The sequence below is a fragment of the Myotis myotis genome, unplaced genomic scaffold (assembly GCF_014108235.1).
Source record: "Myotis myotis isolate mMyoMyo1 unplaced genomic scaffold, mMyoMyo1.p scaffold_m19_p_6, whole genome shotgun sequence".
NCBI lineage: Eukaryota > Metazoa > Chordata > Mammalia > Chiroptera > Vespertilionidae > Myotis > Myotis myotis.
Window position 1 is genome coordinate 97,383,152 of NW_023416368.1, and position 12,917 is coordinate 97,396,068.

The 12,917-nt window shown below is 45.9% G+C and overlaps 2 non-coding genes across 2 annotated transcripts; both read left to right on the forward strand.

The window, feature by feature from the left end:
* The first annotated feature begins 10,447 nt into the window (after positions 1 to 10,447).
* Positions 10,448 to 10,552, forward strand: TRNAL-CAA. The gene is made up of 2 exons: positions 10,448 to 10,485; positions 10,507 to 10,552. It is a non-coding gene; the product is annotated as a tRNA-Leu (tRNA).
* Positions 10,553 to 10,772: 220 nt separating this feature from the next.
* TRNAE-CUC lies at positions 10,773 to 10,844 on the forward strand. The gene has a single exon. It is a non-coding gene; the product is annotated as a tRNA-Glu (tRNA).
* The last annotated feature ends 2,073 nt before the right edge of the window (positions 10,845 to 12,917 follow it).

Genomic DNA, 12,917 nt, shown 5'->3' on the forward strand with positions numbered 1-12,917 from the left:
CCGTAAACCCAACCAAGGAACCCCACACTCCCCATATACTCATTCTGATGCCGCAGCGCAGAATTAAAAATGCACTTGAGGAGCTGGTGAGCGTTTGCTGGGGACCCTCCACCTAAGAGAGAAAACCCTCAAGACAAAGCAGGCCAGCATGGGCTCTCTCGGGAGCACGCCATGCCCTCCTCAGGCATGAGCTTTTTACTTCCTTTCTCCTAAACTCTAGGGTCCCCAAGGGACTTGCAACCAGGGGAGCAAAGGGCAGCGGCAGGTCATCCCAGGCTCACCCCTGATCCTGTCCCCAAGGTCCTCTTTTTCTCTGATGTCCCAGTGAGCTAAAGCAGCCCCACCCAGGCTCACTTCTGTCACTGCAACCTTCCCTTCCCAGTGAGCCAACAGCAGCCCTGCCCAGGCTGCTTTCCTAGAGCATTTCTAGGGAGCCAGAGCAGAGCACCGCCCACGCTCTCTGCTGCTGCTCCCACCCTAAGTGCCTCCTTTGTTTCACTGTCCCCAGTACATTTAATAAATGTACTCTCCAAATCACCTGGGCTCATGCTGTGAAATCTTTCCTGCACAAAGTCAAGAACCCACATACTACCGGCCGGCTTGAGGCAGACCTGCTCCGGACCTGGTCCCTGTCTGGTAACATTACAGGTGTCAGTCAGTTATCACCCAGGCTGTGGCAGAGACCCATGCACCTGGCCTTGGGTGTGTTGCAGAAGAAGTAAAGGTATTTCCAGAATAAATATCCACGGAAGGAAAAAAAACAAAACATTGGAACTCAGGCAGGGACGTGTTCACGGGCGCTTAGAATCCAAGTTCCTGGACCACTCCTTAAGCCTTAACCTCCCGTGAAGACGAAAATAAAGAGAAACCTGATTTGGTCTCAGTAAAACCTGGCTTTTTGTGGTTGGATGGGTGAGGAGAGCTCAAAGATGGGGTTCCTCTAGTAAAGGGAGTGCCTCTCTTTCCCCTTAGCCCCCCAACCCCTTCCCCAATTCACTATTTCTCCTCACAGTCATTTCACCCCCTGTGCCAGGCCTTTGTACTGCGGCACCTCTGTGCATTCACAGGAAGAGATGAAAGAGGAAGAAGCCAGACTGGCAAGAACGGGGTCTTGACAAAACACTAGTCCCCTAAGTCAGGCCTACTACGCCCTCTACCTTTTCTTCTGCCACATACTGGCGAGCTAGGACTCACCTGGAATTCCCTAAGCTTTCCTCTCATTCTGCTCCACTTCCTGTGTTTATTCTTTTTTTAATATATATGTATATTTTATTGATTTTTTACAGAGAAGAAGGGAGAGAGATAGAGAGTTAGAAACATCGATCAGCTGCCTCCTGCACATCCTAGTGGGGATGTGCCCGCAACCCAGGTACATGCCCTTGGCCGGAATCGAACCTGAGACCTTTCAGTCCACAGGCCGACGCTCTATCCACTGAGCCAAACCAGTTTCGGCCCTGTGTTTATTCTTTCCCTCTCATCTCTATTCTCTCATTCCTGTTCTCTCCATTTACTGTCATTTCTCCCATTTTACATCTAACTATACCCATTTCCTTCCCTTTCTGACCCTCATTGTATATTTTTGACTCACTTTTCTTCCGTTCCTTGTGTCTTCCCTTTTCCTCGCCTCATTCTTTCAGCTTCCTTCCTCTGTACCTAGACAGTTTTACATTTCAGCCAAAAAGGGATCCAGCCTATCTTCTGCCAACTTTCAGCGTCAGGCTTTTAATACAGAATTTGTGAGCCACCAACAGACTAGGTTCTTCCTCCTAATTCTGTTCTTGTTGCATTCCCCTCCTGGCTCACTCAGTCCATTGAGCAGACGGTATTCCGGTGGTTCCCAAAATGACCATCTTCCCTTGCTTGCACCTCCCAGGGCCTGGTGAATCTTGGCCTCCCCAGACGGCAGTTCAGCTGGTGAGAACTGAAACCCCTTCACCAGTGAGTTCTGGGAACATGGCTGTAATTTCCTGGTTGTCAGTCTTCACTTTCCTCTTTCTAGGAGCACCTACACCAGCTTGTAGCTAAACTTCCTGCTTGGAGCCCTGAGCAGAGCCTGCAGTCTTCTGGGTCAGAGCGTTGGGCTTCCTTAGCCTTGGCACCCTTTAGGCTTTCCCCTAAACTCCCAGAGGCTACCCTCCCACCCCTTTGCTGCTAGATCAGAATTCTAATGAGAGATGCTCTACCTGATAGACCTCAGTGGGCTGGACTTGATCACATAGCATCTCTAAGAATCGCAGAAGCTTGCCATAATGGTGTGTAAAAATGGTCCCCATCAGGGTCCCTCCCATCGCCCTATGTGGAATGCCTGGGGAAGGACATAACATGTTAGCAGCCCCAACAGTAAAATAAATGAGAAATGTTTAGTGAGGCTACGATTGGGAAGAACTTTCGTTGTAAGGCCCACTCCTGATTATGCCAACTCTCCCTCTGGGCTTTGAAGACACCCAGCACGATGCCCAAAGACAAATGCCTCCCCTCTGCCCTCTCCGCCAGGAAAATCCAAGTCTGGCTACTGCATGTATTGAGGTGACTACAAGTTTATTAACAGAAGTCTTAATATTCTGAAGGCAATAATTTCAGACTAGAGCAGAACTGAGATCTGGGATGTGAAAGTTGCTGAGGTGAGAAACGGGCCAGCACTCCGGGTGCCCCACCCTCACCCCGATCTCCTTGCCCTGCCCATCCTCTCTCCTCAACCCACTCCCTACTGAGAGTAGGTGGAATGTGAAAGTTTCTTGGTGGCAAGAAGTGGTTCATATCTCCACTGAGACTTAAAAATAAGGCTGTATTTCCTTGGAGAGCTTTACTAGAATGAACAATGATATGGGAGCGGTCTGGGGAATGAAACCCTCTCTCCTGCCACACGCACTAGTGCAGTCCACTATGGAGAGAGGGGGGTGGATGGCAAAGCCCTATGGGAGGCATGTCAGGGGCTATTATAAGACCCTCCTTTTGTAATCTGAGCATTTAAACTTCTTGAGTCTCCCACTCCCCTAGTAATGTCATATATTGGGGCCTAGGAGATGGCAGATGTGATGTTATGTGAGTATGCCCAAGGCCACCACTAGTTGAGGGTCTGGGCTTTACTGACCTATCAAAGTTCAGTTTATCTTGGGGGATTTTTGTCTTGGGGGAGGGCGGAACTGGGGAAAGGGGAGGGCAGAGAAACAACTAGGATACTTGAGAGAAGGACCATGAGGCACTAAGGAGACATGGGGCAAAAGGTTTGAGAGCAGGAAGAAAGGACCACTTCTAAGTCCAAATCAGATGGCCCGGTTCAAACTCTTCCTCTTTACTATCACTTCATCCTCCACCCCACAACTCCTACCCTGCACTTGTCTGCACCACCTCTTCAGCCACCCCTACTTCTTGCCCTGCACTCTCTACAAGGTAAAAAGACCCCTTGACATAAATCCATGGGCATTGTTATCTCATACTAGTACATGTGCAACTACCCCCAGGAAGTGAAACTGCAAGAAAGCAGTCCAGCAGGCTAGAACCAGAGCCAGGGCCAGAGCCTGGAAAGAATCTAAATCTCTATATATAAAAACCTAAGCTATTGTTCGACTGTTCCACTGGTAGCTATGACGTGTAGTGACCACAAGGGGGCAGACACTCTGACTGGTAGGTTAGTTGCTGCTGGGGTCCTGAGATGGGGACTAGGCAAGATGGGTGGACATGCCCTGGAGCCCTCCTGTGGTCGTCCAGCTGGCCAACCTCCTGTGTCCCTTCTGGACCCCACCAGTGGGGTCCGTTGGCCTGGCCTGCACCCTTTCACAACCCAGGACCCCTTGGGGGATGTCCGCAGGCCAGGCCAAGGGACCAGGCCTCTAGTATAAAAATAAAACCAAATACCACCTGGCCAGTGTGGCTTACTTGATTGGGCGTTGTCCCATGTATCAACCCAAAAGGTTGCCCGTTTGATTCCTGGTCAAGGCACATACCAGGTTGTGGGTTTGATTCCCGGTTGGGGTGTATACAGGAGGCAACTGATATCTCTCTCACCCTCTCCTTTTCTCTCTCTCAAGTCAATAAAAACATATTTTAAAAAAATAGCCCTAACCGGTTTGGCTCAGTGGATAGAGTGTCAGCCTGCAGACTCAGGGTCCCGAGTTTGATTCCGGTCAAGGACATGTACCTTGGTTGTGGGCACATCCCTAGTGGGGGGTGTGCAGGAGGCAGCTGATCGATGTTTCTCTCTCATTGATGTTTCTAACTCTCTATCCTTCTCCCTTCCTCTCTCTAAAAAATTCAATAAAATATATTAAAAAAAAAAAAAAAGCCCTAACCGGTTTGGCTCAGTGGATGGAGAGTCAGCCTGCGGACTGAAGGGTCCCGGGTTTGATTCTGGTCAAGGGCATGTACCTTGGTTGCAGGCACATCCCTAGTAGGGGGTGTGCAGGAGGCAGCTGATCGATGTTTCTGACTCTCTATCCCTCTCTCTTCCTCTCTGTAAAAAATCAATAAAATATATATTTTTTAAAAAAACATATTCCAGTCCCTGTCAATTGTAAACAATTGTAGAATAACGGTTTGGGTTGTCTATCTCAAGATGCTTATACTTCAATTAGCACATTATCATTTATCCTTTAATAAACATATTCTACATGGAAGTTTATTTGGAGAATTCCCATTATTGAGTCAGTCTGGACGCAGGCCCTACTCAGCTACACATGTTCACTTCCAAAGCAACTTTCTAAGAGGTTGGTTTGGAAGCACTTCAGCTCATTTTGGCACAGACGGAAGGTACCACGTATACCTGAGTGGACTTGAAAGAAACCATAGCACAGTGCTGTGAAGACAGAAGATCAGCTTGGATTAAACAATGCTGTCATTCTTCACAGCCACTTGCTAGGAAGCCAAACAGTGAAACAAAGTGTGAACTGCCAAGTGCAATATATTTGTGAGTAGAAATTTTAGTTTATGCATGAAATGTTTTATTGAATTTGAACATTTTTAACACTGAAAAATCCAGAGTTAATGAATCTAGGAAACAAAGCATTCCATCAGTATATAACTTTGTCCAATGTCATCTTTCAAAGCTTTCCCCAATCCTGCTGAGGCAGTCCTAAAAGCTGTGTCTTCTTGCTACCTGACAACATTCAAAAGCATCCTGCTAACACCACCTGTCTTTCTAGTGCTCTCCTTCTGGCCCGCTCTTGACCCCACTGGCACTCCACCCCCTGACCCACTCCACCTCTGTATCACTCCCAAACTTGCCCTTCCAGTCCAGGTTCTACCACAGCAGTCACTTCCCTGGAGCACACCTTTATGCCCTTGTCCCCTCTTCCAGCATCTTATTCACTTGGCAGGAAGCCTTTGCTACTGTCCTTATATCTCTCAGATAGCCAACTGTTTCCTGGGCACAATGGCATTCTCCCTCCCCATGCCATGTCCACCTTTTCTATCACCAATTTTCTCTCTCTCTCTCTTTTTTTTAAAAAATATGTTTTATTGATTTTTTACAGAGAGGAAGGGAGAGGGATAGAGAGTTAGAAACATCGATGAGAGAGAAACATCGATCAGCTGCCTCCCGCACACTCCCCACTGGGGATGTGCCCGCAACCAACGTACATGCCCTTGACCGGAATCGAACCTGGGACCCTTGAGTCCGCAGGCCGACGCTCCATCCACTGAGCCAAACCAGTCAGGGCACCAATTTTCTCTTGACCTCAGGGTTTTTTAAAATTTTATTTTATTTTCTTAATTAAATCTTTATTGTTCAGATTATTACATTTGTTCCTCTTTTTTCCCCCCATAACTCCCCTCCTCCCAGTTCCCGCCCCACCCTCCGCCCTCACTCCCCACCCACTGTCATCATCCATAGGTGCACGATTTTTGTCCAGTCTCTTCCTGCATCTCCCACACCCCTTTCCCCCCCAAGAATAGTCAGTCCATTCCCTTTCTATGTCCCTGATTCTATTATGATCACCAGATTATTTATTCACTTGATTCTTAGATTCACTTGTTGATAGATGCATGCTTGTTGTTCATAATTTGTATCTTTACCTTTTTCTTCTTCTTCCTCTTCTTAAAGGATACCTTTCAGCATTTCATATAATACTGGTTTGGTGGTGATGAACTCCTTTAGCTTTTCCTTATCTGTGAAGCTCTTTATCTGACCTTCAGTTCTGAATGATAGCTTTGCTGGATAAAGTAATCTTGGTTGTAGGTTCTTGGTATTCATCACTTTGAATATTTCTTGCCACTCCCTTCTGGCCTGCAAAGTTTCTGTTGAGAAGTCAGATGACAGTCGTATGGGTACTCCCTTGTAGGTAACTGAGTTTCTTTCTCTTGCTGCTCTTAAGAGTCTCTCTTTGTCTTTTGCTCTTGGCATTTTAATTATGATGTGTCTTGGTGTGGTCCTCTTTGGATTCCTTTTGTTTGGGGTTCTCCGTGCTTCCTGGACTTGTAAGTCTATTTCTTTCGCCAGGTAGGGGAAGTTTTCTGTCATTATTTCTTCAAATAGGTTTTCAATATCTTGCTCTCTCTCATCTTCTGGCACCCCTATAATTCTGATGTTGGTACGCTTGAAGCTGTCCCAGAGGCTCCTTACACTATCTTCGTATTTTCGGATTCTTTTTTCATTTTGCTTTTCCAGTTGGGTGTTTTTAGCTTCTTCGCATTTCAAATCTTTTTTTTTTTTTAATTTATTTTTTTAAAATATATTTTATTGATTTTTTACAGAGAGAAAGGGAGAGAGATAGAGAGTTAGAAACATCAATGAGAGAGAAACATCGATCAGCTGCCTCCTGCACATCTCCCACTGGGGATATGCCCGCAATCTAGGCACATGCCCTTGACCGGAATCGAACCTGGGACCCTTCAGTCCGCAGGCCGACGCTCTATCCACTGAGCCAAACCGGTTTCGGCCGCATTTCAAATCTTTGCCTTGATTCTTGCGGTCCTCTGGTCTGCTGTTGGGAGTCTGTATAATATTCGTTATTTCAGTCCGTGTATGTTTTATTTCTAGTTGGTTCTTTATCATAACATCGAGGGTCTCATTAGATTTGTTGAGGATCTCATTAAGTTTATCAGCGGCTTCTAGACAGTTCTTGAGAGACCTTAAAAGTGTGGTTCTGAACTGAATATCCTCCATTGACAGTTTTGTCCTGTTTCTTTGTCTCCACATTTTTTTATGCTTTCTTGGCGCACCCCCTAGTGGTCTTTGTGTGCAGTCCTCCTGTAGTTAAGCCTTGATTGTTGTAGTTAATACTAGTGGGATTTGACCTCCAGGCCAGCTGGCTGTGAGAATCAGCTGTGTTTGCAGTGGGAAAACTTCTGTCCTCTGGGGAGGTGCTAATCTAGCCTTTGCCTGAGGCTATCTGGCAAATGGCTCTGCGCAGGGCTTGGGCGGGGCGGGTGGGTCGCTCGGGCTTGGGATCAACAGGGTGGGCCGGAGAGAGCAGTTATGGCGGCTCTCAGTTCTGTCCCTAGGGGCTCTGCCTCACAGAGTCCCAGCAACCGCTGCAAACCTCGGAGAGAAAGCTGCCTTCGAGTTCCGACTGAAGCCAGACAGTCCCGCTTCTCCCGTTTGAGTCTGGGTCCCTAGAGACTCGCCCGGATCTGGAGCTCAGAATCTGAGACTCCCTCCCGATTGAAAGCACCAACCGCGCCCTCCGCCGCCAGCCCGCTCCGCGCACTCCGTACCTCAGTATTTCACTTCAGCACTGCGCCTCCTCTGAGTCTGGGTATGATATTCTCTTTCCTCCTGGTTGTAGAATTTCCACTCAGCCAGCCTTTCTGTGGTTCTGGATGATGTCCGTTCATTTGGTTGTTCAAGGCAGCAATCTCCGGCGTTAACCTATGCCGCCATCTTGGTTCATCTTGACCTCAGGGGTTTTAGCCTGGGATTCTAGTGGATAGAACTAAGGGTCCTATGAATTTGGATGGAAACAATTTACGTCTTTATCTTCACTAACCTCTAGCTGAATATCTCCTTCCATTAACAATGGACATAGCAAACCACAGTAGTATTGCACATTACAGCTGTAAACATTTCAGAATATCATTTATACTTATCACTAATTCAAATGACACTATAGCTTATTTAATGTGTTAATAAGTATACATATTACAATATCACAAATTAATTTTAATTTTTGTGATAACAGAATTTCAACATACTAGGTAATTAGTTTCCTCTGTAATCCTATATGTTTTATCTTATGCATTTAAAAATATTGAGGGAATTTCCTCAATATGATAAAGGGCATGTATGAAAAACACAGAGCTAAGATCAGAATCAATGGGGAAAGACTAAAAACTTTCCCTTTAGGATCAGAAACAAGTCAAAAATGTCCACTTTCACCACTGTTATTCAATATTGCACTAAGACATTCTAGCCAAAGAAATTAGGCAAGAAAAAGAAATAGAAGTTATCCAAATTGGACAGAAAGAAATAAGACTTTCTCTAGTTGCAGATGACAAGATCATCTATTTATATAAAAGGCTAATATGCAAAGTGTCCCTGTGGGAGTTTGACCAGGAGACTGGGAGTTCAATGGCTCACAATGACGTTCGCTGACCACCAGGGGGCACTGTGGAATGAAGGAAGGCCCTGTCCAGCAGCCGGTAGGCTCCAATGGGTCCTGATCACCAGCCAGGCCTAGGGACCCTACCCTTGCACAAATTTTGTGAACCAGGTCTCTAGTCCTGTATATAAAAAGTCCTAAAGAATTGACAAAAAAAATCTACTAAAGATAATACCTAAGTTTAGCAAAGTAGAAGGTCATGAGATCAAACAAAAAATTCAGTACAGTTTCTATACACCAGCAATTCCATTTACAATAGAAAACAATTCAATTTACAATAGTTCCAAAATAATAAAATACCTATCCATAAATTGAACCTAGAAGGTGAAACACTTGTATGTTGAAACTATAAAGCATTGTTGAAATAAAGTAAAGACCTAAATAAATGGAAAGATATCCTCTGTTCATGGACTGGAACACAATATCATTAGGAGCCAATACTACCCAAAGTGGTGTACAGAGTCGATGCAATCTTTAACAAAATCCCAGGGAATTGTTTTTTCGGATGTGGAAGGGTTAATTCTCAAATGCATCTGGAATTGCAAGGGCCCTCAAATAGCTAAAACATTCTTGAAGGAAAAAAAGTTGGAGGATTCACACTACTTGATTTCAGAACTGACTACAAAGCTACAACAAAAGTAATCAAAGCAGTGTGGTGCTGGCAAAATGACGGACAGAAATAAGCCCATGTATCTACGGCCAATTGATTTTGAAACAATGGAGGAAAACAGTTTCACAAATGGTGTTAGCTCAACTGGAAAAGAATGCAAAGAATGAAATTGTACTCCTAACTCATACCATATACAAAAATTAACTCAAAATGGACTGGTGGCCTAAAGATGAGAGCTAAAATGATACAACTATTAGGAAAAAAATAAGGGTAAATCTTCATGACCTTGGATTTGGCGATGGATTCTTAGATATACCAAAAGTGTGAGCAACACAAAGGAAAGTAGATAACTTGTACTTAATCAAAATTAAAATCTTGTAAGCATCAGGACATTATAAAGAAAGTGAAAAGACAACCTACAGGATGGGAAAGATACTTGCAAGTCAGATAACTAGTACAGGTCTCGCATCCAGAATAGACAAAGAACAAAAAGACAACTCAATTTGAAAAATGAGACAAGTAGACGAAATAAAAGGCATCCACACTGAAAAGGAAGAGAAGTATAACTTTTGTTATTTGCAGGTCAAAAACCCTCCAGGTATGGGCCACCCCTTCATTTCTTGCACGCCACCCATTCCTGTTGGTTCCACCTTCAAAATTTACGCTGTCACCACCAGGTCCACTGCCATCCAGCCCAGCCAGGGGCTGCAGCCCCGCACTCCGCGGCCCGCCCCGCACAGAGGGCCTCCTCCTCTGGGATTCTCTCCCGCGGCTCCTGGACTCCGCTCCCCGCTGCGCTGCCATGGCGCCTCGGGAGGGGCTCGGGCCGCCTGCACCCCGTACCCGCTTTCCCCGCGTGGCCGCTGCGCTCATCGCTGCCTGGACGGACCTGCAGGCTCCAGCCGGCTCTGGGACCGCGGGCTCCCGCGGCCTCTGTGTCTCCCCTCCCTCCCGGGTGCCGGCGCGGAGCCCGGGGCGCCGCACGGCCGAAGTCTTGGGGCAGAGACCCCAGCCGGCTGGACCGCCGGCAGAGTTGCGTCCCTTCTGCTGTCCCAGTGCCCGCGACGTCCCTGCAGCCAGGGGTCCCAGCCGAGGGGACGCGGAGGGGATCACCACTGGGTTGTCGCCTGGCGCCCTGGCGCCTCGGCGGCTGGGTATTGCCGGCCAGGGTTGGGCCCCTGCGAGCGACCGGCCCTCTGTTTTCCGCTTCTTCTGGACAAGAGACACCCTCACTCCTGTTCCCCACGGTCCCGTCCCTGTGCCCACAGCTAATAGGCTACATTGGAGGAACCATGGCAGGGGTGTCAGGATGGCCGAGTGGTCTAAGGCGCCAGACTCAAGGGGCTCCCTTACCTACGGGTGTTCTGGTCTCCGCATGGAGGCGTGGGTTCGAATCCCACTTCTGACACATGACTTTTTTTCCCCCCTCATTCCCAGTCCTTTCCCGTCAGGAACCAATGTTTTCTATTGTTCACTGCTTGTTTCTCCTTGTCTGCGGTGGCTGGGAGGTGGCGAGGAAGTAGAGGGCGGCAGTCTAAAATGTCTGAAGTCCATCCAATCATAAGCCCGCATACAACGTGCGTCACATAACAGGAACTTAGCTTATCAGACAGAGAACAGCTACAACCTCCCTGGTGGTCTAGTGGTTAGGATTCGGCGCTCTCACCGCCGCGGCCCGGGTTCGATTCCCGGTCAGGGAAGGAGTGTTTTTCTTTTCATTCACCTTAAAAGCATACAATATATCTGATAACTTTCTTTTTTGGAAGAACGTTCGTATCAGAGGTTAGCGTTATTGTGGCTAATGAACTTCCACTGTGTGTCAGGCGTTGTTCTATTTCTACAATGTCTTAACTAGGATGAGTTTCACAGTGTTTCCTTCTCTGATTTTTTTCCCAAAAGTTTGACATGGGTTGGCATTACTTCTTCAAATGTTTGGCAAAATTTTCTAGTGACCCTATATGATCCTGTGGCCCCCCCGCTCCCCCCCGCCCAAGGTTCCCTGTTATATGAAGTTGGGATTTTTATTTGAATTTTTAATTGGTTTTGTACTTTCTTTTAACGTATTTTTTATTGATTTTAGAGAGAGAGGAAGGGAGAGGGATAGAAAGATAGATACATCGATGAGAGAGACATGAATCGAGCCCCAACCAGGGCATATGCCCTGAACGGGAATTGAACCGGAACCTCTTGGTTCATGGGTCCACGCTCAACCACTGAGCAACACCAGCCCGGCTGTTTTGTATTTGTTATTTCTGTTACGCTTTTAAATTTTATTTAACCATTTTTTGCTTATTTTTCTCTTATTTGTTTGATGTTACTTACTAGGTATTTAGGTAATTTGTAATTTTTTTCTGGTTTCTTATTAGGTCTCTTTATTTTCCTTAGTGTTTTTGAAAATTTTATTTTTCAATTATGGTTAATATTTAGTATTATTTTGTATCGGTTTCAGGTGTGCAGTAACTAGATAATTATATGTTTTACAAAGTGTTTCCACTAATATTTCCAGTACCTGACTATATATAGTTATTATTGACTACATTCCCTCTGCTGTTTTTATTTTTATTTTTATTACTTTTTACATATGTCCCCCTTTTTCCCCATTGACCGTCTCTAGCCCGCTCCCCCACTCCCTCGCCCCAGGCCTTCAGCACCCTATTGTCTGTGTCCATGGGTTATGCATATATGCATACAAGGTTTTTGGTTGATTACCTCCCACCCACCCACCCTTCCCCACCTTCCCTGTGAAATTCTGCACTCTTTTCCATGCTTCCATGTCTCTGGATCCACTCTGTTCATCAGGTTATTTTGTTACTTAGATTCCACATATGAGTGAGATCATGTGATACTTGTCTTTGACTGACTTATTTCACTTAGCGTGATGTTCTCCAGGTCCCTCCATGTTGTCTCAAAGGATAAGAGATCCTTCTTTTTTACTGCTGCATAGTATTCCATGGTGTAAATGTACCACAGCTTTTTTATCCACTCATCTGCTAAAGGGCACTTAGGCTGCTTCCAGATCTGAGCTATTGTAAATGTGCTGCTATGAACATAGGGGTTGCATACATTCTTTCTGATTGGTGTTTCAGGTTTCTTAGGATATATTCCTAGAAGTGGGGTCACTGGGTCAAATGGCAGTTCCATATTTAATTTTTTGAGGAAACTCCATACTATTTTCCATAATGGTTGCACCGGTATGCATTTCCACCAGCAGTGTACTAGGGTTCCCCCACCCCTTTTTAAAAAATATATTTTTATTGATTTCAGAGGAAGAAAGAGGAAGAGGGAGAGAGAGAGATAGAAACATCAGTGATGAGAGAGAATGATTGATTGGCTGCCTCCTGCACACCCCCTACTGGGGCTCAATTCTGCAACCTGGACATGTGCCCTTGACCAGAATCAAACTCCATACCCTTCAGTTCACAGGCTGTCGCTCTATCCACTGAGCAAGCCCTGCTAAGGCTAGGGTTTCCTTTCCTTCACATCCTGGCTAGCACTTGTAATTTGTTGATGGTTCCCTATGCTGTTGTTATATCGCATGACTATTTTGTAACTACCAATCTGTGCTTATTAATCCCTTCACCTTTTTCACCCAGTTGCCCAACCCCCCTTAATTCTGGCAACCACTGGCCTGTTCTCTGTGTCTATGAGTTTGTTTCAGTTTTCTTTGTTCATTTATTTTGTTCTTTAGATTCCACATGCAAGTGAAGTCATGTGGTATTTGTCTTTCTCTAATTGACTTATTTCATTTACCATAATATCCTTTTGGTCCATTC